The 26314-nt window shown below is 44.2% G+C and overlaps 1 long non-coding RNA gene across 1 annotated transcript; it reads left to right on the forward strand.

Annotated features, from left to right (window-relative positions):
• Positions 1–747: 747 nt before the first annotated feature.
• On the forward strand, positions 748–2011 carry LOC123732138 (uncharacterized). The gene is made up of 3 exons (XR_006762992.1): positions 748–848; positions 1023–1238; positions 1736–2011. It is a non-coding gene; the product is annotated as an uncharacterized lncRNA (long non-coding RNA).
• Positions 2012–26314: the final 24303 nt, after the last annotated feature.

Here is a 26314-nt window from a genome sequence, read left to right on the forward strand (position 1 = left end):
CTCATTAGATATCGGTCGTCCAGGACAACTAGCTAAAGCCTCATTAGATATCGGTCGTCCAGGACAACTAGCCAAAGCCTCATTAGATATCGGTCGTCCAGGACAACTAGCCAAAGCCTCATTAGATATCGGTCGTCCAAAGGAAGTCTGTAGACGGGAGTGTTTATGCGTCTATACAGAACAACTGGCGTAATTTCCCGGACCATTAAGTGCACCTGAATATAAGCCGCACCCACTGAATTTTAAAAAAAGTATTATTTTGAACATAAATAAGTCGCACATGTCTATAAGCCGCAGGTGCCTACCGGTACATTGAAACAAATTAACTTTACACAGGCTTTAACGAAACACGGCTTGTAACAAAAATAAATAGGCTTTAAACGAAACAAAACTACAAAATGAGGATGTGATTTGCTCGGGTTTCCCAAAAACATGATTTGCTGGTTGGGGTAAGTTTCTCAAAAGCATGTGAAATCACAAAAAAAAAGTGTCTGGACCCTTACTATGAAATTCAACTTACATAAATAAAATAGATTTAGTTGTAAAAAAAAAGAATAACTTCTCCTGTAAGGCAGTGTTATTAAAATGGAGGTGAAATGTCTTTAAAAAGTGGGTGTTAACGAAATGTCTGTGTGGCACTCTTCCCCCTCCCACTACACTTTCTCCCTCCCCTCCCAGGATGTGAAGTTAAAGAACATGGGTTCTTGGCCCAGCGTTCTCAGTCCACCCCCGCCTCCGCTGTCCGGCTCCTCTAGCGACAGCTTCGAACAGGTCCGTCGCGTCGCCCGAGAGAAGGAGAGAGAGAAACAGCTAAAAGCACAGGCCAGGAGAGAGCAGGAGAAACTACGGTAAGAGGGAAGGATGGAGGGGAGGAAAGGGAGGAGGAGGAGGAGAGGAGAAGACCTCTCAGCCGAGGTAGAAACTATGGTGAGAAAAAAGGGAAGGATGGATAAAGGGAGAAGCTCATTCTAGCACCCCATCTAAGCTCATCCCCCTCTGACACTCCACTTTCTCTTCTCCAGTAGCCGTGACGACGAGGACTCTGTGGAGCAGCAGGGGAGGGGCGTGTCCAGGAGGACACTCGCCGTCGCCAGGAGCAACTTTCGCCTCAACCCCTCCCGCCGACTCCCCACAGGCCCCTCCCACTCAACAGGCCACACCCTCGGCCGCAGCAGAACGCCATGGACCAGCAGAGGGAGCTGGCGAGACGCCGCGAGCAGGAAAGGAGGAGGAGAGAGGTGGTAATACTTTATAGCAGTAATACTACTATAATACTAACATGTTATACTAGTATAGCAGGAGAGAGGTGGTAATACTTTATAGCAGTAATACTACTATAATACTAACATGTTATACTAGTATAGCAGGAGAGAGGTGGTAATACTTTATAGCAGTTATACTACTATAATACTAACATGTTATACTAGTATAGTAGGAGAGAGGCGGTAATACTTTATAGCAGTTATACTACTATAATACTAACATGTTATACTAGTATAGCAGTAATACTACTATAATACTAACATGATATACTGGTATAGCAGGAGAGATGAGGAGAGAATCATCATAAAGATACATATTAATATATGTATATTCTTGTTATATTATGTATATTCAGTTATATTACAATAATACAGAGGAGAGGTAGTTTAGCTGAGAAGAGATGGGAAAGATTAACACTGCATCTAATTCCTCTCTCTCTCTCGCTCTGTCTCTCATCCCCCTCTCTCTACAGATGGCGGACACCATTGACATCAACTTCCAGAGCGACTTGATGGCCATCTTTGAAGAGAACCTTTTCTGAGAGAGAGATTGAGAAAGGAGGAGAGGGAGAGAAAGAGATATGAACTCTACCTTATCCCACCATGGCTGGGATTTCACACACAACACCCTCCCTCCCTCTGATTAGAGACCCCAGACCAGGATGTGAGCTCCAGAGACTTGAAGGAGACTGAGGTGAGGTACAGTAATAAGGAGATGCCCTCCCTCCCTCCCTCTGATTAGAGACCCCAGACCAGGATGTGAGCTCCAGAGACTTGAAGGAGACTGAGGTGAGGTACAGTAATAAGGAGTAGCCCTCCCTCCCTCCCTCTGATTAGAGACCCCAGACCAGGATGTGAGCTCCAGAGACTTGAAGGAGACTGAGGTGAGGTACAGTAATAAGGAGTAGCCCTCCCTCCCTCCCTCTGATTAGAGACCCCAGACCAGGATGTGAGCTCCAGAGACTTGAAGGAGACTGAGGTGAGGTACAGTAATAAGGAGTAGCCCTCCCTCCCTCCCTCTGATTAGAGACCCCAGACCAGGATGTGAGCTCCAGAGACTTGAAGGAGACTGAGGTGAGGTACAGTAATAAGGAGATGCCCTCCCTCCCTCTGATTAGAGACCCCAGACCAGGATGTGAGCTCCAGAGACTTGAAGGAGACTGAGGTGAGGTACAGTAATAAGGAGATGCCCTCCCTCCCTCCCTCTGATTAGAGACCCCAGACCAGGATGTGAGCTCCAGAGACTTGAAGGAGACTGAGGTGAGGTACAGTAATAAGGAGATGCCCTCCCTCCCTCCCTCTGATTAGAGACCCCAGACCAGGATGTGAGCTCCAGAGACTTGAAGGAGACTGAGGTGAGGTACAGTAATAAGGAGATGCCCTCCCTCCCTCTGATTAGAGACCCCAGACCAGGATGTGAGCTCCAGAGACTTGAAGGAGACTGAGGTGAGGTACAGTAATAAGGAGTAGCCCTCCCTCCCTCTGATTAGAGACCCCAGACCAGGATGTGAGCTCCAGAGACTTGAAGGAGACTGAGGTGAGGTACAGTAATAAGGAGTAGCCCTCCCTCCCTCCCTCTGATTAGAGACCCCAGACCAGGATGTGAGCTCCAGAGACTTGAAGGAGACTGAGGTGAGGTACAGTAATAAGGAGTAGCCCTCCCTCCCTCCCTCTGATTAGAGACCCCAGACCAGGATGTGAGCTCCAGAGACTTGAAGGAGACTGAGGTGAGGTACAGTAATAAGGAGATGCCCTCCCTCCCTCCCTCTGATTAGAGACCCCAGACCAGGATGTGAGCTCCAGAGACTTGAAGGAGACTGAGGTGAGGTACAGTAATAAGGAGTAGCCCTCCCTCCCTCCCTCTGATTAGAGACCCCAGACCAGGATGTGAGCTCCAGAGACTTGAAGGAGACTGAGGTGAGGTACAGTAATAAGGAGTAGCCCTCCCTCCCTCCCTCTGATTAGAGACCCCAGACCAGGATGTGAGCTCCAGAGACTTGAAGGAGACTGAGGTGAGGTACAGTAATAAGGAGTAGCCCTCCCTCCCTCCCTCTGATTAGAGACCCCAGACCAGGATGTGAGCTCCAGAGACTTGAAGGAGACTGAGGTGAGGTACAGTAATAAGGAGTAGCCCTCCCTCCCTCCCTCTGATTAGAGACCCCAGACCAGGATGTGAGCTCCAGAGACTTGAAGGAGACTGAGGTGAGGTACAGTAATAAGGAGATGCCCTCCCTCCCTCCCTCTGATTAGAGACCCCAGACCAGGATGTGAGCTCCAGAGACTTGAAGGAGACTGAGGTGAGGTACAGTAATAAGGAGTAGCCCTCCCTCCCTCTGATTAGAGACCCCAGACCAGGATGTGAGCTCCAGAGACTTGAAGGAGACTGAGGTGAGGTACAGTAATAAGGAGATGCCCTCCCTCCCTCTGATTAGAGACCCCAGACCAGGATGTGAGCTCCAGAGACTTGAAGGAGACTGAGGTGAGGTACAGTAATAAGGAGTAGCCCTCCCTCCCTCCCTCTGATTAGAGACCCCAGACCAGGATGTGAGCTCCAGAGACTTGAAGGAGACTGAGGTGAGGTACAGTAATAAGGAGTAGCCCTCCCTCCCTCCCTCTGATTAGAGACCCCAGACCAGGATGTGAGCTCCAGAGACTTGAAGGAGACTGAGGTGAGGTACAGTAATAAGGAGTAGCCCTCCCTCCCTCCCTCTGATTAGAGACCCCAGACCAGGATGTGAGCTCCAGAGACTTGAAGGAGACTGAGGTGAGGTACAGTAATAAGGAGTAGCCCTCCCTCCCTCCCTCTGATTAGAGACCCCAGACCAGGATGTGAGCTCCAGAGACTTGAAGGAGACTGAGGTGAGGTACAGTAATAAGGAGTAGCCCTCCCTCCCTCCCTCTGATTAGAGACCCCAGACCAGGATGTGAGCTCCAGAGACTTGAAGGAGACTGAGGTGAGGTACAGTAATAAGGAGAAGCCCCCCCCTCAGCGGTGGGGACCGGGAGTACAACTTCCACTTTTTGCAATTTCAGATGCGTTTTTGTGTCTAACTGCCCGTTTATCGTTGATGATTGGTTGTTGCCGTGGGCAATGGTGAAACCGGATACCTATGGATAAACAGATATGTGAACTCCTCTTGTATTCTGAAATGAAACCGGAGGGAGGAGGGGAGGACTGAGAACTATTACCTGAACATAAAGAATAAAAAGAGGGTTTAATGGAGAAAGAAGATGTGAACACCTTCTAACGTGCGAGAGGGAGGGCCGGGCGAGACGAGAGGATGGACAGACTTCTTTCTCTTTGATTCATTTCTCTCTTAATCTAGAATTTTTCTCTCCCTGTTTTTTGATGTTGGGTTTTATTAAGCGGGGTGGGTGAGGAGATGGGGGAGGGAGAAGTGGGCCGGCTGTGTGTGTTACCATGTTTACGTCCCAAAAGGGCACCCTATTCCCTTCATATAGTGCACTACTTGTGTCCAGGGCCCATGGGGATCTGATCAAAAGTGGTGCGCTATATAGGGAGTAGGGTGCCATTTGGGACTTATCCTCTGAGATGGGTTCAGTTTCTCTCCGGACAGCAAGATGAACACCGGGGTCACACCCCAGCACTATAAAGAAGCACCCTTCCTTCCTTCCTTCTTTCCTTCTTACTCTCCTTGTTCTTTGTGACATCACTGACTTGACACAACTTGAAAGTGTAAAAGCTTGAACTCCATTTTTTCAGTCATATCTGATTCATTGATTATTTCAAGAAAGGAGGCAGAGAGGGAAGGAAGGAGGGAACGAGGGGAAAAAGAGGAAGGATGAGTGAAGAAACGAGGCAGAGAGGGAAGGAAGGAGGGAACGAGGGGAAAAAGAGGAAGGATGAGTGAAGAGAGGAGGGAGAGAGGGAAGGAAGGAAGAGAGGGAGGGCGGGGTACATTTTAAAGGTGTTGGAATGTGGCTCTTGCCTTACAGCTCTGACCTGTAAATGAACACACGCCACTGATTTTATATATATATATATATATATATATATATATATATATGATGAAAAGTCCCTAAAAATAATTGGATTATGTTGTTGGGAGGGAGAACGGCTAATCTGCCTTGTGCTCAATTCCCTTTTGGTTTTTTAGAGAATTGACTGTAAATAAAATAAATAAAAATGTATGATGCTATAAAAAATAGTTTTGTCTTGTTCATAACCTCCTTTCTCTCATCCTGTTTTTCTCTGTATCAAGTTCAGATATTCAAGAGTTTAAAGACCTCTGTTTTTATTTAAACAGTATGAATAATAACAATGTCTGGGCTGATGGTCAGTTCAGTGAGTTGGAGCCTTTGATTGCCCTGCCTCTGGGAGCCTGTCGACTTGTTACATGATTACTGAGTGAAAGAGAGCCTATGAAAGTTTTCATGGAGGGTGGGTGCCCCCTGGTGGCTGAACCTGAGATCAATGAGAGAACTTGTCAGAAAAAAACGACAGAGTCCCACTTCTCTGTCATTGTACAAAGTAGAGAGTGGGGGAAAAATGTGTAAAAATGTATACAGAGGCTCTGGAATTTGTCATAAAAAAATAAAAATAGTGAAAAAGGATTAAAATAAAGTTCCAACAGTACATGAGATGATCAGACTGAACCAACTGCTATCTTAAAATGTTTATTCAGTTAGAAAACAGGATGTATTACATAAAGTTATCACAGAATTAAAGTTATCACACGATTAAATAATAAATCCTCACTCACACAGACAAACATGGCTTCATTATTGTTCACAGTTTATTATCATAGTTTCTCACAGATCCTGGCTTCCACTGTTAGAATGGCTGAGCGAGAGGAGGTGGGGCTTTTTTCATAGCCTGAGAGAGAGAGAGACATTCAGTTTTACTAGAGGGGTTGGGTGCGCCCCCTGTTGGCTGAACCCGGGTGGGAGGTTCCCCCTTAGCAAGCAATGGACCCCAGCACACCACTGAAGCCATTAAGAACTATATTCAAAAACACACCTGGTAACCTGTTCAATCACCAGGCACACGGCTCAACATAGTTCAATGACAGAGACTGTGGACTTAGAATAATTTTGGGTAAAAAAAAAAAACATTGTGAAAATTAATAAAATAAAGTTGCAGCTGTCTTTGATATGCTCAAAATTAACTAACTGCTATCTTGAAATGTAGAGAAAGTGTTTTAAAATAGGCATCCTATCATTTGAAAATTAGTTGAAAGGCTAAGTGATTCTCCTCCTGACAAGAAGTTGACAGCCTTCAAACATAGTGCAAAAAAAGTGGGCGTGAACATATCATATTTTTGGGTCAAAAAAAATAATATACAGCTGTCTTTAATAAGATCAAACTGAACTAACTGGCATCTTGAAATGTTGAAAAAGTGTTTTTAAATAGCTCAGTCTTATCACTCAATATGAGTCAAAATCTGTCACTTCCAGGAGTGCTCCTTTTGTCAAAAATGAAAAAAATAACAACTCACAGCTGTGTTAATAGACCCAACTCAAACATCTGCTATCTTGAAATGTCCAAAAAAGGTATTTAAATGGGCCTACCAGACATCTTCTTGAGAGAAGATAAGGCCAGGGATCTCTCTGGTCACCCACAAAGCCATTTCCTCCTTTGGCCGTCTCTCCTTCCAGTTCTCTGCTGCCAATGACTGGAACGAACTACAAAAATCTCTGAAACTGGAAACACATATCTCCCTCACTAGCTTTAAGCACCAGCTGTCAGAGCAGCTCACAGATCACTGCACCTGTACATAGCCCATCTATAATTTAGCCCAACTACCTCTTCCCCTAATGTATTTATTTATTTATTTATAAATTTATTTTGCTCCTTTGCACCCCATTATTTCTATGTCTACTTTGCACTTTCTTCCACTACAAATCTACCATTCCAGAGTTTTACTTGCTATATTGTACTTACTTTGCCACCATGGCCTTTTTGCCTTTACCTCCCTTATTTCACTTCATTTGCTCACATTGTATATAGACTTATTTTTTTACTGTATTATTGACTGTATGTTTGTTTTACTCCATGTGTAACTCTGTGTTGTTGTTTGTTGTCGAACTGCTTTGCTTTATCTTGGCCAGGTCGCAATTGTAAATGAGAACTTGTTCTCAACTTGCCTACCTGGTTAAATAAAGGTGAAATAAATACAAATGTATATACTGTATTCCAGTCCTGGTTCATCCTATATAACTACTGCTGTCCACTTCATATGTATATACTGTATTCCAGTCCTGGTTCATCCTATATAACTACTGCTGTCCATTTCATATGTATATACTGTATTTTAGTCATGGTTCATCCTATATAACTACTGCTGTCTACTTCATATGTATATACTGTATTCTAGTCCTGGTTCATCCTATATAACTACTGCTGTCCACTTCATATGTATATACTGTATTCTAGTCATGGTTCATCCAATATAACTACTGCTGTCCACTTCATATGTATATACTGTATTCTAGTCATGGTTCATCCTATATAACTACTACTGTACATCTACTATTCTTCAGATATACTACAGATGTACTCCAAATTGTCTATGCATCACATCACAGTACACAGTGTATATATATATATATATCATTGCTTGTCCTAATATTTTCATTGACTTTTTAGATTTGCCCTCTGTGAGCTGGGAACACAAGCATTGTTAGATATTACTGCACTGTTGGAACTAGGAACACAAGCATTGTTAGATATTACTGCACTGTTGGAGCTGGGAACACAAGCATTGTTAGATATTACTGCACTGTTGGAACTAGGAACACAAGCATTGTTAGATATTACTGCACTGTTGGAGCTGGGAACACAAGCATTGTTAGATATTACTGCACTGTTGGAACCAGGAACACAAGCATTGTTAGATATTACTGCACTGTTGGAGCTGGGAACACAAGCATTGTTAGATATTACTGCACTGTTGGAGCTGGGAACACAAGCATTGTTAGATATTACTGCACTGTTGGAGCCAGGAACACAAGCATTGTTAGATATTACTGCACTGTTGGAGCTGGGAACACAAGCATTGTTAGATATTACTGCACTGTTGGAACCAGGAACACAAGCATTGTTAGATATTACTGCACTGTTGGAACCAGGAACACAAGCATTTCACTTCACCCACAATAACATCTGATAAATATGTGTATGAAACCAATAAAATAAAATGTGATTGTATTGTTGAAAGTGTTAGATAATTCTCAATCCGTGTTGTGTCTTGTCTAAGAACAGCCCTTAGCCGTGGTACTGTATAATAACCATATATCACACCTCCTCAGGACTTATTGATTTATAAGGCATTATAAAGGTGATTAAAATAATGATACATACATACTTCATAGAAAACTGTTACCCTTCATATATTCTAACAACTCACATTTTAAGATTCATTATGTCATTTGTTCCATGTTAAGGGCTCTAACATTGGAACAAAACTATTTGTCTCCCTCTTGATGTTGCTTGCAGTTCCTCTCTCTCTTCCTGCATTCCTCTAACCCCTCCCTCCCTCCCTCTAACCCCACCCCTCTGGCAGAACCAGGAAGTCCATCCCCCTTCACAAACTCTCTTCTGAGGAAACGAAACTGATCTGAGTCTCTGTGTCGTCTGTCTGTGTGAGAGTGAACAACCGTCCAAATGGCTCAACAGGGAGTTCTGCTGGACCAGGACCAGTTCTGTTGTTCTGTCTGTCTGGATCTACTGAAGGAACCAGTCGCCATCCCCTGTGGACACAGTTACTGTAGGAGCTGTATTGAGGGCTGCTGGGATCAGGATGTTCTGAAAGGGGTCTATAGCTGTCCTCAGTGCAGACAGACCTTCAGTCCGAGGCCGACGCTGAGTAAAAATAACATGTTGGCTGAGCTGGTGGAGAAACTGAAGAAGACAGGACTCCAGGCTGCTCCCCCTCCTGCTCTGTGCTATGCTGGACCTAGAGATGTGGCGTGTGATTTCTGCACTGGGACCAGAAAGCAGAAAGCCCTCATGTCCTGTCTGGCGTGTCTGGCCTCTTACTGTGAGACTCACCTCCAATCTCACTACGAATTTCCTGCTTTGAAGAGGCACAAGCTGGTCAAAGCCACCGCACAACTACAGGAGAAGATCTGCTCTCATCATGACAAACTGCTGGAGGTTTACTGTCGTACCCGATCAGCAGTGTATCTGTCTGATGTGTACAATGGACGAACATAAAGGCCATGATACAGTGTCAGCTGCAGCAGAGAGGACTGAGAAACAGGTAAGACCAGAACAACTTGTTGGTGACTGTCTGATAAACAAAGAATTAAAGATACAGTAGGAACTAAGGCTGTTTGAATATGAGATCATTGAAATGAAATAGATCCTCAGCAGAACAAATATGAACACAAACCTTGAGTATATTGATATGTTAACCCAGATTCTCCAGATGTATCACCATTTTATAATGTCAAACACTATTATCATTCTGAATGGCCTTTTATGAGTCCAAAGTTCAGTCTCAACCCGTTGATACATGTAGTCCTACCATAAAAACTATAATCATTCACATAGCAACAAATAAATATCATTTAGTAAATGGACCATCCATTTTTTAGATCTTCCTCTCTATGGGCCCTATGTCACATTACTATACTATTGATCTACTGGACTAATAAAGCTTGATAGCTCATTGAAGAGTGATTCTCCACAGAGGCAGCTGGGGATGAGTCAGCAGAAGGTCCAGCAGAGATTCCAGGAGAGAGAGAAGGAGCTGAAGGAGCTCCAACAGGCTGTGGAGTCTTTCAAGGTGAGTATTGTTGACCAGAGGAGACACACCATTTCACCTGTCTCCTCCAGTCAGAGAGAGAGAGAGAGAGAGAGAGAGGTAGAGGGGCCCCTATCCAATCCCACTGACCCGACTGTTGGGAACAGGTTGTCACTGCTGAGGCAGTGAAGAAAGTAGAGGAGGATGGGTCAAGGCTGAGGGATCCTGAGAGGATCCCTGTGAGTAGTAGATCTGTGACAGCATAGAGGGATGGGCCAACCAGTGATATATGCTTCAGTAAGGTTGGCTTCTTAGTGTTCATAGCAATGGTTATCAACTGTACCGCAGAAATGGAATGTAAATCACAGAAAAAAAATATGTTTTGGTGGCAGCTGCAGAGAAGTATTTGGTCATACTAGATTTGACTTCAGAAGAGTTCCAGGGTGTGTTGAGTGGTGGTGTCCTGTCCTCCCAGGCCGTTGGCCTGGTGCAGGAGCAGATAGGGTCAAAGTAGTGGAATGGGGTAGTGGGTTTTAATGAGTGTAGGGTTAGTTGGCCTGGTGCAGGAGCAGATAGGGTCAAAGTAGTGGAATGGGGGTAGTGGGTTTTAATGAGTGTAGGGTTAGTTGGCCTGGTGCAGGAGCAGATAGGGTCAAAGTAGTGGAATGGGGTAGTGGGTTTTAATGAGTGTGGGGTTAGTTGGCCTGGTGCAGGAGCAGATAGGGTCAAAGTAGTGGAATGGGCTAGTGGGTTTTAATGAGTGTAGGGTTAGTTGGCCTGGTGCAGGAGCAGATAGGGTCAAAGTAGTGGAATGGGGTAGTGGGTTTTAATGGGTGTAGGGTTAGTTGGCCTGGTGTAGGAGCAGATAGGGTCAAAGTAGTGGAATGGGGTAGTGGGTTTTAATGGGTGTTGGGTTAGTTGGCCTGGTGCAGTAGCAGATAGGGTCAAAGTAGTGGAATGGGGTAGTGGGTTTTAATGGGTGTAGGGTTAGTTGGCCTGGTGTAGGAGCAGATAGGGTCAAAGTAGTGGAATGGGGGTAGTGGGTTTTAATGAGTGTAGGGTTAGTTGGCCTGGTGTAGGAGCAGATAGGGTCAAAGTAGTGGAATGGGGTAGTGGGTTTATAATGAGTGTAGGGTTAGTTGGCCTGGTGCAGGAGCAGATAGGGTCAAAGTAGTGGAATGGGGTAGTGGGTTTTAATGAGTGTAGGTTTAGTTGGCCTGGTGCAGGAGCAGAAAGGGTCAAAGTAGTGGAATGGGGTAGTGGGTTTTAATGAGTGTAGGGTTAGTTGGCCTGGTGTAGGAGCAGATAGGGTCAAAGTAGTGGAATGGGGTAGTGGGTTTTAATGAGTGTAGGGTTAGTTGGCCTGGTGCAGGAGCAGATAGGGTCAAAGTAGTGGAATGGGGTAGTGGGTTTTAATGAGTGTGGGGTTAGTTGGCCTGGTGCAGGAGCAGATAGGGTCAAAGTAGTGGAATGGGGGTAGTGGGTTTTAATGAGTGTAGGGTTAGTTGGCCTGGTGCAGGAGCAGATAGGGTTAAAGTAGTGGAATGGGGTAGTGGGTTTTAATGAGTGTAGGGTTAGTTGGCCTGGTGCAGGAGCAGATAGGGTCAAAGTAGTGGAATGGGGTAGTGGGTTTTAATGAGTGTAGGGTTAGTTGGCCTGGTGCAGGAGCAGATAGGGTCAAAGTAGTGGAATGGGGTAGTGGGTTTTAATGAGTGTAGGGTTAGTTGGCCTGGTGCAGGAGCAGATAGGGTCAAAGTAGTGGAATGGGGTAGTGGGTTTTAATGAGTGTAGGGTTAGTTAGAAGGGTGTTTTTTAGTATTATCATAATTTCCCCTTTTCCCATTTTGTATCCCATAATATCATGGATTTATATTATAGTCCAGTTGAGGCAGGTGAGATGCCTTTGGATATACGACGTAATAAATTGTCATTAGCTTATTGGGTTGAAAGGCTGTGAGGTTGAGCATCCCACTGCTACTGTTCTAGATGACTGTTGGGAATATACTAGTAGACAAGGCAGTGGTTTTGGTTGGACAGTTGGAAAGCTTGCTGATGAGAGTAGTTTCAGGGAGTTGGAGGTTGGCCCTTTTCTGTGGTGATAGGGGATGTTCCTCCATGGTTACTCCCAGATCCTGTTGTTGATCTAACCTTGGTAGACAAAAGGAAAAGATTGGGTCAGAAGTCAGTGATAAAGGGAAACTGGTTGACAATTACATTGGTAGAAGTTGTTATGCTTTTTTACCTCTTTTCACAGATGGATCCAAGGGCCCAGATAGTGGGCCCACAGGAGCAGGTGTTGACCTTCCTGAATGTGATGTGCAGATATGTAGAAGACTAACAGATGAACTGTCAGTGTACTCAGTTGAACTGTTGGTGATAATAGTTGTCCTCCAGTGGGTGGAGAACGTACAGCCTGTTAGAGTTATAGTATCCTCAGATTCTCTGTCTGTATTGAATAGTTTATCATCTGGTAAATCTATTAGGAGTGACCTACTATTGGAGGTATTAATGTTATTATGGAGAATTGAGAGAATGGGTCTAGTAGTGAGATTATGCTGGGTCCCAGCACATTCAGGTGTGGAATGGAATGAAATTGTAGACTAATTAGCTAAAATAACTTTAAAACAAGATATAATATATATTAATGTTCCACTGGGTAGAGGTGAGGACAAATGTGAGATCAGAGACATTTTGATAGATGTGTGGCAGAAGAGATGGGACTCTGAGCACAAGGGACGGCATTTATATGCCCTCCAAAGAAAGGTCGGTGGACCAAGGTTCAAAGGTCAGATTAGGAAGGAAGAGGTGGTGTTTACTCGATTGTGTTTAGGACATTGTACATTGAACTGGTCCTTCCATCTGGTTGGCAGCATGTGAATGGTTTGTGTCTGGAGGGTATTGTCAATGAAATGGTGGAGCATGTGTTGTTATATTGTTGTAAGGATGTTGAAGAGAGGGAAAGATTGAAGTGTAGGGTCATTGAGGTTGGAAGGGATTTGGGGGATGGGGGAGGGTCTATTAGAAGTTAGTAAGGATCTTTTTTATTTTCTCAGAAGTACTGAGTTAGGTAGGAGGATTTAGAAATGGTGTAAACCGTGATTGAACACTCCAGCACAGTAGGAGGCGCCATGCTCCTTTAACGTTGGTTTGAGGACCGCCATTATACCATAGAAGAAGAAGAAGTTGGTAACGTGAGGTTTTGTCGTTCGTAAAGAGTGCAGCTATTCTTTTGCCTATTTTCCAAATGTATTTTGTCATGGTGGAGGGTTTGTTTATCGGTTTCCGCTGTTTATCGGTTAGAGTTGAGGAGGGAGTAGGGTAGTTTGATGTCCTCAACCGAGTGGAGAAGAAACGCTGTCTCTTCAGGTGCGTTGTGGAGAATGGTGTGGAGGAATTATTGATCCTGGTCGGTGAACAGGTGGGAGAGGAACATATACACTCTGTATCCAGAATGAACAAGGCGGTGGTTGTGGTAATGTAAAAGGTGAGTCTTGTTACCCGGCTAGTTACCAGTATGATTTATGTGAGGGGTTGTGTTGGTGCTGATTTCGACAAGAGTAGTGGTGTCTAATCTGCCTCCGTTTATTACCACCGAACAGATCCGTAAAGAGTTGGTTCGTTTTGCTAAATGTGGAAGTGTTTTTCTGAACGAAATTCAAGGTTAAACAGGGGAGGGGTGGTACACAGGGTTTGTTAGCACAGAGGAGCCCAGTGATATAATATTATATATATAATATTACTATATGTCCCAGCTGTTTGCTGTGGTTTTGAAGTAATTATTATTAACTAACCTTGTAGGTTTACCTCAGGTAACTTATTATTAACTATCCTTGTAGGTTTACCTCAGGTAACTTATTATTAACCATCCTTGTTTACCTCAGGTAACTTATTATTAACTACCCTTGTAGGTTTACCTCAGGTAACTTATTATTAACTAACCTTGTAGGTTTACCTCAGGTAACTTATTATTAACTAGGTTACAGCTACTTGGTGAGGAAGCTCAATGTTCACCTGATTATAGATCATAGTGACCTACAGGGATGGTTCGCGCAAAGCCTTCAAAGGTTAAACATGTTCTGGTCATGGTTAACTGTATATATATATTTTTTTATATATATAAAAAGGTGTAAATTCTCAACAAATCGCATGTCCCTGTTCTCTTTTTCAAGATGTGGCCGATTTAAACAGTCAGAAGAAAGACAAAAAAAGAAATAACCTTATTTTATTTGTTTCTAAATGGCTGCTGGGTAATATGATAATCGTTGAAATCTGTTGGTTCGTAGACATCAAATAGAGAGAATGCTGCGCAGGTTCACTGAGTTGTAAACCTAATGGATAGGTGGAGATCATTGATTTGTAGCTCTGACTCAGTTGCTACCTCAGATTATGAGCCTATCAAGTGTGGTGAATGAGGTATGTAGTTCCCACAGAAGACCACAGGGAGGAGCAAGAGAGATATAAACCCATACAGTTTATCTCTTTAAATACCCTGAACCTAACAATCAATCTAATGTATTTATGAAGACCTTTTTACATCAGCAGATGTCACAAAGTGCTGTACAGAAACTCTAACCCTACGTATAACCTGTTTTATCCTGAACCCTAATTCTAGGGTAGGGTAGCCTAGAACCCCTTTAGAAACTATTATAGTAATAATATTATGTTAGTAAATACCATTATAGTACTAAATAGGTTCTATTGTTATTTTTTTTAATAAATGTGTATTAACTAACTGCTATCTCTCTCTGTCTCTCTCTCTCTGTCTCCCTCCCTGTCTCTCTCTCTCTCTCTGTCTCTCTCTCTCTGTCTCTCTCTGTCTCTCTCTCTCTCTCTCTGTCTCTCTCTCTCTCTCTCTGTCTCTCTCTCTCTCTCTCTCTCTGTCTCTCTGTCTCTCTCTCTCTCTCTCTCTCTCTCTCTCTCTCTCTCTCTCTCTCTGTCTCTCTCTGTCTCTCTCTCTCTCTCTGTCTCTCTGTCTCTCTCTCTGTCTCTCTGTCCCTCTCTCTCTCTGTCCCTCTCTCTCTCCCTCTCTCACTCTGTCCCTCTCTCTCTCTGTCTCTCTCTGTCTCTCTCTCTCTGTCTCTCTCTCTCTCTGTCTCTCTCTCTCTGTCTGTCCCTCTCTCTCTCTCTCTCTCTCTCTCTCTCTCTCTCTCTCTCTCTCTCTCTCTCTCTCTCTCTCTCTCTCTCTGTCTCTCTCTCTCTGTCTGTCCCTCTCTCTCTCTCTCTCTCTCTCTCTCTCTCTCTCTCTCTCTCTCTCTCTCTCTCTCTCTCTCTCTCTCTCTCTCTCTTAACAGCGCTCTGCACAGGCAGCAGTGGAGGACAGTGATCAGATCTTTACTGAGCTGATCCGCTCCATTGAGAGAAGGAGCTCTGAGGTGAAGGAGCTGATCAGAGCCCAAGAGAAGGATCAAGTGAGTGAAGCTGAAGGAGTCCTGGAGCAACTGAAGCAGGAGATAGCTGAGCTGAGGAAGAGAAGCACTGAGCTGGAGCAGCTCTCACACACAGAGGATCACATCCATTTCCTCCAGGTAACTAAACTGTCTTGTTACATGTGATATGAAATGAACTTCATGTGAAACTATTCATCTCATTCATTATGTTGTCCTGTCTGTCCCTCTCTCTCTCTCTCTCTCTCTCTGTCCCTCTCTCTCTCTCTCTCTCTCTCTCTCTCCCTCTCTCTCCCTCTCTCTGTCTCTCTCTCTCTCTGTCTCTCTCTCTCTCTCTCTCTCTGTCCCCCTCTCTCTCTCTCTCTGTCCCTCTGTCTCTCTCTCTCTGTCCCTCTGTCTCTCTCTCTCTCTGTCCCCCTCTCTGTCCCCCTCTCTGTCCCTCCTCTCTGTCCCTCCTCTCTCTCTCTCTCTCTGTCCCTCCTCTCTCTCTCTCTCTCTCTGTCCCTCCTCTCTCTCTCTCTGTCCCTCCTCTCTCTCTTTCTGTCCCTCTCTCTCTTTCCCTCTGTCTCTCTGTGTCTTTCTGTGTCCCTCTCTCTGTGTCCCGCTTTCTGTGTCCCTCTCTCTCTGTGTCCCTCTGTGTCCCCCTGTCCCTCTGTCTGTGTCCCCCTGTCCCTCTGTCTGTGTCCCCCTGTCCCTCTGTCTGTGTCCCCCCCCTCTCTCTGTGTCCCTCTCTCTGTGTCCCTCTCTCTGTGTCCCTCTCTCTGTGTCCCTCTGTGCCTCTCTGTCCCTCTGTGTCCCTCTCTCTGTCTCTCTCGGTGTCTCTCTCTCTGTCCCTCTGTCCCTCTCTCTCTGTCTCTGTCTCTCTCTCTCTCTGTCTCTCTCTCTGTCCCTCTCTCTCTCTCTCTCTCTGTCCCTCCTCTCTTTCTCTGTCCCTCTGTTCCTCTGTCTCTCTCTCTGTCTCTCTCTCTCTGTCTGTCTCTGTCTCTCTCTCTGTCTGTCTCTGTCTCTCTCTCTGTCTGTCTCTGTCTCTCTCTGTCCCTCTCTGTCCCTCTCTCTCTCTCTCTCTGTCTCTCTCTCTCTTTCTCTGTCCCTCTCTCTCTCTCTCTCTGTCCCTCTCTCTCTCTCTCTCTCTGTCCCGCTCTCCCTGTCCCTCTCTCTCTTTCTCTGTCCCTCTCTCTCTCTCTCTCTCTCTGTCCCTCCTCTCTCTCTCTCTCTCTCTCTGTCCCTCCTCTCTCTCTCTGTCCCTCCTCTCTCTCTGTCCCTCCTCTCTCTCTCTGTCCCTCCTCTCTCTCTTTGTCCCTCTCTGTCCCTGTCTCTCTCTGTCCCCCTGTCCCTCTGTCTGTGTCCTCCTGTCCCTCTGTCTGTGTCCCCCTGTCTGTGTCCCCCCTCTCTCTGTGTCCCTCTGTCCCTCTCTCTGTCTCTCTCTCTGTCCCTCCTCTCTCTCTCTGTCTCTCTCTCTCTGTCTCTCTCTCTCTCTGTCCCTCTCTGTCTCTCTGTCTCTCTCTCTCTCCAGAGTTATCAGTCTCTCTCCAGTATCAGTGTATCTTCAGACTTACCCAGCATCGTTGTCCGTCCTCTTCAGTACTTTAGAGATGTGAGTAAGACTGTGTCTGAACTGAGAGAGAAACTAGAAGACTTCCTTAAAGGAGAATGGACCAAGATCTCCACTACAGGTGTGTTGAAAACAATCAGAACATCAACTTTAGACCATTGGAAGTTCCCTACTAGTCATATACATGTGGAATATGGTATGATGATAACATTCCCTCTCTCTGTCAATGTGTTTGTGTGTCTGTAGTGAATATAGTGGAGGTTGTTCTGCCTCCAGAGCCCAAGACCAGAGAACAGTTGTTACAATGTGAGTCTCTTTATTGTGAAGTAACTAACAGTCTCTTTTTACTGCCACTCCTAACAATCCCTCTAGAAATATATAGCAATAGTAGATCTAATCAAAGACTGGGTATCTATCTGACTCCTCATATTTCTCTGATTTGATCTCTGCTGTGCTCTAATCAAAGACAGGGTAGATACAGTATCTGACTTAACTTATTGTTCTGACTCCCCTCATTGGTCTCTGCTCTTCTCCCAGATTCCTGTCAGCTCACACTGGACCCAAACACAGCACACACACACCTCTCTCTGTCTGAAGGGAACAGAAAGGTGACCTATACAGACCAAGTCCAACCATATCCTGACCATCCAGACAGATTCACCAACATAGTCCAGGTTCTGTGTAGAGAGGGTCTGTCTGGGCGCTGTTACTGGGAGGTGGAGTGGACTGGTGTTGTTGATACAGCAGTCTCATATAAAGACATCAGCAGAACAGAGAGAGGTAATAGATTTGGATACAATAACAAGTCCTGGAGTTTACAGTGCTGTAGAGGTGGTTATTATTTCAGACACAATAATGTTGTGACTAAAGTATCAGGCCCTCAGTCCTCCAGAGTAGGAGTGTACCTGGATCACAAGGCAGGTACTCTGTCCTTCTACAGTGTCTCTGACACAATGACCCTCCTCCACAGAGTCCAGACCACATTCACTCAGCCCCTCTATCCTGGGTTTAATATCTATATTTATAATGGTACTGCTGAGCTGGTTAAACTGTAGTAGGGTCCACATAGATACTAGTCATGCTGGTGTAGTCTATAGCTGAGCTGGTTAAACTGTAGTAGGGTCCACATAGATACTAGTCATGCTGGTGTAGTCTATAGCTGAGCTGGTTAAACTGTAGTAGGGTCCACATAGATACTAGTCATGCTGGTGTAGTCTATAGCTGAGCTGGTTAAACTGTAGTAGGGTCCACATAGATACTAGTCATGCTGGTGTAGTCTATAGCTGAGCTGGTTAAACTGTAGTAGGGTCCACATAGATACTAGTCACGCTGGTGTAGTCTATAGCTGAGCTGGTTAAACTGTAGTAGGGTCCACATAGACACTAGTCATGCTGGTGTAGTCTATAGCTGAGCTGGTTAAACTGTAGTAGGGTCCACATAGATACTAGTCATGCTGGTGTAGTCTATAGCTGAGCTGGTTAAACTGTAGTAGGGTCCACATAGATACTAGTCATGCTGGTGTAGTCTATAGCTGAGCTGGTTAAACTGTAGTAGGGTCCACATAGATACTAGTCATGCTGGTGTAGTCTATAGCTGAGCTGGTTAAACTGTAGTAGGGTCCACATAGATACTAGTCACGCTGGTGTAGTCTATAGCTGAGCTGGTTAAACTGTAGTAGGGTCCACATAGATACTAGTCATGCTGGTGTAGTCTATAGCTGAGCTGGTTAAACTGTAGTAGGGTCCACATAGATACTAGTCATGCTGGTGTAGTCTATAGCTGAGCTGGTTAAACTGTAGTAGGGTCCACATAGATACTAGTCATGCTGGTGTAGTCTATAGCTGAGCTGGTTAAACTGTAGTAGGGTCCACATAGATACTAGTCATGCTGGTGTAGTCTATAGCTGAGCTGGTTAAACTGTAGTAGGGTCCACATAGATACTAGTCATGCTGGTGTAGTCTATAGCTGAGCTGGTTAAACTGTAGTAGGGTCCACATAGATACTAGTCATGCTGGTGTAGTCTATAGCTGAGCTGGTTAAACTGTAGTAGGGTCCACATAGATACTAGTCATGCTGGTGTAGTCTATAGCTGAGCTGGTTAAACTGTAGTAGGGTCCACATAGATACTAGTCATGCTGGTGTAGTCTATAGCTGAGCTGGTTAAACTGTAGTAGGGTCCACATAGATACTAGTCATGCTGGTGTAGTCTATAGCTGAGCTGGTTAAACTGTAGTAGGGTCCACATAGATACTAGTCATGCTGGTGTAGTCTATAGCTGAGCTGGTTAAACTGTAGTAGGGTCCACATAGATACTAGTCATGCTGGTGTAGTCTATAGCTGAGCTGGTTAAACTGTAGTAGGGTCCACATAGATACTAGTCATGCTGGTGTAGTCTATAGCTGAGCTGGTTAAACTGTAGTAGGGTCCACATAGATACTAGTCATGCTGGTGTAGTCTATAGCTGAGCTGGTTAAACTGTAGTAGGGTCCACATAGATACTAGTCATGCTGGTGTAGTCTATAGCTGAGCTGGTTAAACTGTAGTAGGGTCCACATAGATACTAGTCACGCTGGTGTAGTCTATAGCTGAGCTGGTTAAACTGTAGTAGGGTCCACATAGATACTAGTCACGCTGGTGTAGTCTATAGCTGAGCTGGTTAAACTGTAGTAGGGTCCACGTAGATACTAGTCATGCTGGTGTAGTCTATAGCTGAGCTGGTTAAACTGTAGTAGGGTCCACGTAGATACTAGTCATGCTGGTGTAGTCTATAGCTGAGCTGGTTAAACTGTAGTACGGTCCACATAGATACTAGTCATGCTGGTGTAGTCTATAGCTGAGCTGGTTAAACTGTAGTAGGGTCCACATAGATACTAGTCATGCTGGTGTAGTCTATAGCTGAGCTGGTTAAACTGTAGTAGGGTCCACATAGATACTAGTCATGCTGGTGTAGTCTATAGCTGAGCTGGTTAAACTGTAGTAGGGTCCACATAGATACTAGTCATGCTGGTGTAGTCTATAGCTGAGCTGGTTAAACTGTAGTAGGGTCCACATAGATACTAGTCATGCTGGTGTAGTCTATAGCTGAGCTGGTTAAACTGTAGTAGGGTCCACATAGATACTAGTCATGCTGGTGTAGTCTATAGCTGAGCTGGTTAAACTGTAGTAGGGTCCACATAGATACTAGTCATGCTGGTGTAGTCTATAGCTGAGCTGGTTAAACTGTAGTAGGGTCCACATAGATACTAGTCATGCTGGTGTAGTCTATAGCTGAGCTGGTTAAACTGTAGTAGGGTCCACATAGATACTAGTCATGCTGGTGTAGTCTATAGCTGAGCTGGTTAAACTGTAGTAGGGTCCACATAGATACTAGTCATGCTGGTGTAGTCTATAGCTGAGCTGGTTAAACTGTAGTAGGGTCCACATAGATACTAGTCATGCTGGTGTAGTCTATAGCTGAGCTGGTTAAACTGTAGTAGGGTCCACATAGATACTAGTCATGCTGGTGTAGTCTATAGCTGAGCTGGTTAAACTGTAGTAGGGTCCACATAGATACTAGTCATGCTGGTGTAGTCTATAGCTGAGCTGGTTAAACTGTAGTAGTGTCCACATAGATACTAGTCATGCTGGTGTAGTCTATAGCTGAGCTGGTTAAACTGTAGTAGGGTCCACATAGATACTAGTCATGCTGGTGTAGTCTATAGCTGAGCTGGTTAAACTGTAGTAGGATCCACATAGATACTAGTCATGCTGGTGTAGTCTATAGCTGAGCTGGTTAAACTGTAGTAGGGTCCACATAGATACTAGTCATGCTGGTGTAGTCTATAGCTGAGCTGGTTAAACTGTAGTAGGGTCCACATAGATACTAGTCATGCTGGTGTAGTCTATAGCTGAGCTGGTTAAACTGTAGTAGGGTCCACATAGATACTAGTCATGCTGGTGTAGTCTATAGCTGAGCTGGTTAAACTGTAGTAGGGTCCACATAGATACTAGTCATGCTGGTGTAGTCTATAGCTGAGCTGGTTAAACTGTAGTAGGGTCCACATAGATACTAGTCATGCTGGTGTAGTCTATAGCTGAGCTGGTTAAACTGTAGTAGGGTCCACATAGATACTAGTCATGCTGGTGTAGTCTATAGCTGAGCTGGTTAAACTGTAGTAGGGTCCACATAGATACTAGTCATGCTGGTGTAGTCTATAGCTGAGCTGGTTAAACTGTAGTAGGGTCCACATAGATACTAGTCATGCTGGTGTAGTCTATAGCTGAGCTGGTTAAACTGTAGTAGGGTCCACATAGATACTAGTCATGCTGGTGGTGATGGTCCCCAGATGTGATGATTTATTCTGCTCTGTTTTATGTACGATCCTTATTTTCTGACTGATTTGAATTTGAAGAGATTTAAGGTTTTCATATTTGATAAAATACAATGTCCATTTCCATGAATCATGATGTCTGGTGTTGATGTAACAACAGGTGGTCTTTTTAATCCACTATCCAGAGTCAGGAACAGATGAAGTTAGGTCTGCTACTGTTCAGTGATTAAATATATATACTTCTGTGAATATATGAACCATTTGCATCCAAAAATAAACTGCTCACATTCTGGAGATAAACTTTGTAAGGACTGTGTGTGTTTTGTGTAAATAGTTTCTGAAAAAAGTGTCCAGCTCAAACGCTGATTGTTGTTGTAAATGAGCGTTCTAAATGAGGGTTCTAAATGAGGGTTCTAAATGAGGGTTCTAAATGAGGGTTCTAAATGAGGGTTCTAAACGAGGGTTCTAAACGAGGGTTCTAAATGAGGGTTCTAAACGAGGGTTCTAAATGAGGGTTCTAAACGAGCGTTCTAAAGGAGGGTTCTAAAGGAGCGTTCTAAATGAGCGTTCTAAATGAGGGTTCTAAACGAGGGTTCTAAATGAGCGTTCTAAATGAGGGTTCTAAATGAGCGTTTAAATGAGCGTTTAAATGAGCGTTCTAAACGTGTGTTCTAAATTGAGAGGTAGCCTGACTGCCATTAGGTACCGAGATGAGATCCTCAGACCCCTTATGAGACCATATGCTGGTGCGGTTGGCCCTGGGTTCCTCCTAATGCAAGACAATGCTAGACCTCATGTGGCTGGAGTGTGTCAGCAGTTCCTGCAAGAGGAAGGCATTGATGCTATGGACTGGCCCGCCCGTTCCCCAGACCTGAATCCAATTGAGCACCTCTGGGACATCATGTCTCGCTCCATCCACCAACGCCACGTTGCACCACAGACTGTCCAGGAGTTGGCGGATGCTTTAGTCCAGGTCTGGGAGGAGATCCCTCAGGAGACCATCCGCCACCTCATAAGGAGCATGCCCAGGCGTTGTAGGGGAGGTCATTCAGGCACGTGGAGGCCACACACACTACTGAGCCTCATTTTGACTTGTTTTAAGGACATTACATCAACGTTGGATCAGCCTGTAGTGTGGTTTTCCACTTTAATTTTGAGTGTGACTCCAAATCCAGACCTCCATGGGTTGATAAATTGGATTTCCATTGATTATTTTTGTGTGATTTTGTTGTCAGCACATTCAACTATGTAAAGAAAAAAGTATTTAATAAGATTATTTATTTCATTCAGATCTAGGATGTGTTGTTTAAGTGTTCCCTTTATTTTTTGAGCAGTATATATATATATATATAGCACAATACAATCATCCTAACCGGAAAAATGTAGGCTACATTTGTCGTAGCGCTAACTGAAAAAAGATTGACCCAACACAAGCAGTCATATTTTCTAACTCTCGGCTGGCGTGAACTACAATATGAATTAGCTAATTGCAATTACTATGTATAATTAATCACATCACGGGGTGAGCTCACCATTGATCGAAATAATTAGGTAAAACACTTTCTAGAAATCGACAGTAATCCGACGATTAGTTTCAGCGTGCAGCCATGCATTTTTTCCCTCCTAACTCTAACCTGTCTCTCTGTCTGTCTCTCTGTCTGTCTGTCTGTCTTTTCAGTAACACCTCCTAACCCTAACCTGTCTGTCTGTCTGTCTGTACAGTAACACCTCATAACCCTAACCTGTCTGTCTGTCTGTCTAGTAACACCTCCTAACCTGTCTGTCTGTCTGTTCAGTAACACCTCCTAACCCTAACCTGACTGTCTGTCTGTATAGTAACACCTCCTAACCCTAACCTGTCTGTCTGCCTGTCTGTCTGTCTGTATAGTAACACCTCCTAACCTGTCTGTCTGTCTGTCTTTTCAGTAACACCTCCTAACTCTAACCTGTCTGTCTGTCTAGTAACATCTCCTAACCCTAACCTGTCTGTCTGTCTGTATAGTAACACCTCCTAACCCTAACCTGTCTGTCTGTCTAGTAACACCTCCTAACCCTAACCTGTCTGTCTGTCTGTCTGTCCAGTAACACCTCCTAACCCTAACCTGTCTGTCTGTCTGTCTGTATAGTAACACCTCCTAACTCTAACCTGTCTGTCTGTCTCTGTCTGTCTGTCTGTATAGTAACACCTCCTAACCCTAACCTGTCTGTCTGTCTAGTAACACCTACTAACTCTAACCTGTCTGTCTGTCTGTCTCTCTGTACAGTAACACCTCCTAACTCTAACCTGTCTGTCTGCCTGCCTGTCTGTCTGTCTAGTAACACCTCCTAACCCTAACCTGTCTGTCTGTCTGTATAGTAACACCTCCTAACCCTAACCTGTCTGTCTGTCAGTCTGTACAGTAACACCTCCTAACCCTAACCTGTCTGTCTGTCTGTATAGTAACACCTCCTAACCTGTCTGTCTGTCTGTCTGTTCAGTAACACCTCTTAACTCTAACCTGTCTGTCTGTCTGTCTGTCTGTCTAGTAACACCTCCTAACTCTAACCTGTCTGTCTGTCTGTCTGTCTGTATAGTAACACCTCCTAACCCTAACCTGTCTGTCTGTCTCTGTCTGTCTGTCTGTATAGTAACACCTCCTAACCCTAACCTGTCTGTCTGTCTGTCTGTCTAGTAACACCTACTAACTCTAACCTGTCTGTCTGTCTGTCTGTCTGTACAGTAACACCTCCTAACTCTAACCTGTCTGTCTGCCTGCCTGTCTGTCTGTATAGTAACACCTCCTAACCCTAACCTGTCTGTCTGTCTGTACAGTAACACCTCCTAACCCTAACCTGTCTGTCTGTCTGTACAGTAACACCTCCTAACTCTAACCTGTCTGTCTGCCTGTCTGTCTGTCTGTCTGTCTGTCTGTCTGTATAGTAACACCTCCTAACCTGTCTGTCTGTCTGTTCAGTAACACCTCCTAACCCTAACCTGTCTGTCTGTCTGTCTGTCTGTCTGTATAGTAACACCTCCTAACCTGTCTGTCTGTCTGTACATTAACACCTCCTAACTCTAACCTGTCTGTCTGCCTGCCTGTCTGTCTGTCTGTATAGTAACACCTCCTAACCTGTCTGTCTGTCTGTTCAGTAACACCTCCTAACTCTAACCTGTCTGTCTGTCTGTCTGTCTAGTAACACCTCCTAACCCTAACCTGTCTGTCTGTCTGTCTGTCTGTCTGTCTGTACAGTAACACCTCCTAACCCTAACCTGTCTGTCTGTACAGTAACACCTCCTAACCCTAACCTGTCTGTCTGTCTGTCTGTCTAGTAACACCTCCTAACTCTAACCTGTCTGTCTGTCTATCTGTCTGTCTGTCTGTCTAGTGACACCTCCTAACCTGACTGTCTGTCTGTCTAGTAACACCTCCTAACCCTAACCTGTCTGCCTGTCACACGGGGTGTGATCGTTCTACAGTGGTTCCTGAAGCGCTGTGTGATTAGAACACTGAATTGTGCACTACAATTAACTGTGGACCTTGGTCAAACACAGTGCACTATATAGCCTAACACTCATTTAGAACGCTCTTTAGAACGCTCATTTACAACACTCATTTACAGCGCTCATTTAGAACCCTCATTTAGAACGCTCTTTTACAACACTCATTTAGAACACTCATTTAGAACGCTCATTAACAACACTCATTTAGAACACACAGTTAGAACCCTCATTACGAACACTAATTTAGAACGCTCTTTTAGAACACTCTTTTAGAACGCTCTTTTAGAACGTTTCTTTAGAACCCTCTTTTAGAACCCTCATTTAGAACGCTCATTTAGAACGCTCTTTAGAACCCTCATTTAGAACCCTCATTTAGAACGCTCTTTAGAACACTCTTTTAGAACACTCTTTTAGAACGCTCTTTAGACCACTCATTTAGAACCCTCATTTAGAACCCTCATTTAGAACGCTATTTTAAAACCCTCATTTAGAACCCTCATTTAGAACACTCATTAGAACCCTCATTTAGAACACACATTTAGAACCCTCATTACGAACACTCATTTAGAACACTCGTTTAGAACACTCGTTTAGAACGCTCGTTTAGAACGCTCTTTTAGAACCCTCTTTTAGAACCCTCATTTAGAACGCTATTTTAAAACCCTCATTTAGAACCCTCGTTTAGAACGCTCATTAGAACACTCATTTAGAACACACATTTAGAACCCTCATTACGAACCCTCGTTTAGAACGCTCTTTTAGAACGCTCTTTTAGAACCCTCTTTTAGAACCCTATTTTAGAACACTCATTTAGAACACTCATTTACAACGCTCATTTAGAATGCTCTTTAGAACCCTCATTTAGAACGCTCATTTAGAACACTCAGAACACTCATTTACAACACTCATTTAGAACGCTCATTTAGAACACTCATTTAGAACACTCATTTAGAACGCTCTTTAGAACACTCATTTAGAACGCTCATTTACAACGCTCATTGAGAACACTCATTTAGAACGCTCTTTAGAACACTCTTTAGAACACTCATTTAGAACACTCGTTTAGAACGGACAGTTTCCAATGACGCAACAATCAGCGTTTGAGCTGGACACACTTTTTCAGAAACTATTTACATAAAAACACACACACAGTCCTTACAAAGTTTATCTCCAGAATGTGAGCAGTTTATTTTTGGATGCAAATGGTTCAGATATTCACAGAAGTATATATATATATATATGTATATATATATATCACAACACAATCATCCTAACCGGAAAAAATGTAGGCTACATTTGTCGTAGCGCTAACTGAGGATAGATTGACCCAACACAAGCAGTCATATTTTCTAACTCTCGGCTGACGTAAACTACAATATGAATTAGCTAATTGCAATTACTATGTCTAATTAATCACATCACGGGGTGAGCTCACCATTGATCGAAATAATTAGGTAAAACACTTTCTAGAAATCGACAGTAATCCGACGATTAGTTTCAGCGCGCAGCCATGCATTTTTCCCCTCACAGAAACCGAAGATAATAAAAGACAAGATGAGTTTGGTCTGTTTATAGTGTTGAAGGGGTGTGTCATCTACCGTCGTTCACATCCCA

This window comes from Salmo salar, unplaced genomic scaffold (assembly GCF_905237065.1).
Source record: "Salmo salar unplaced genomic scaffold, Ssal_v3.1, whole genome shotgun sequence".
Taxonomy (NCBI): Eukaryota; Metazoa; Chordata; class Actinopteri; order Salmoniformes; family Salmonidae; genus Salmo; species Salmo salar.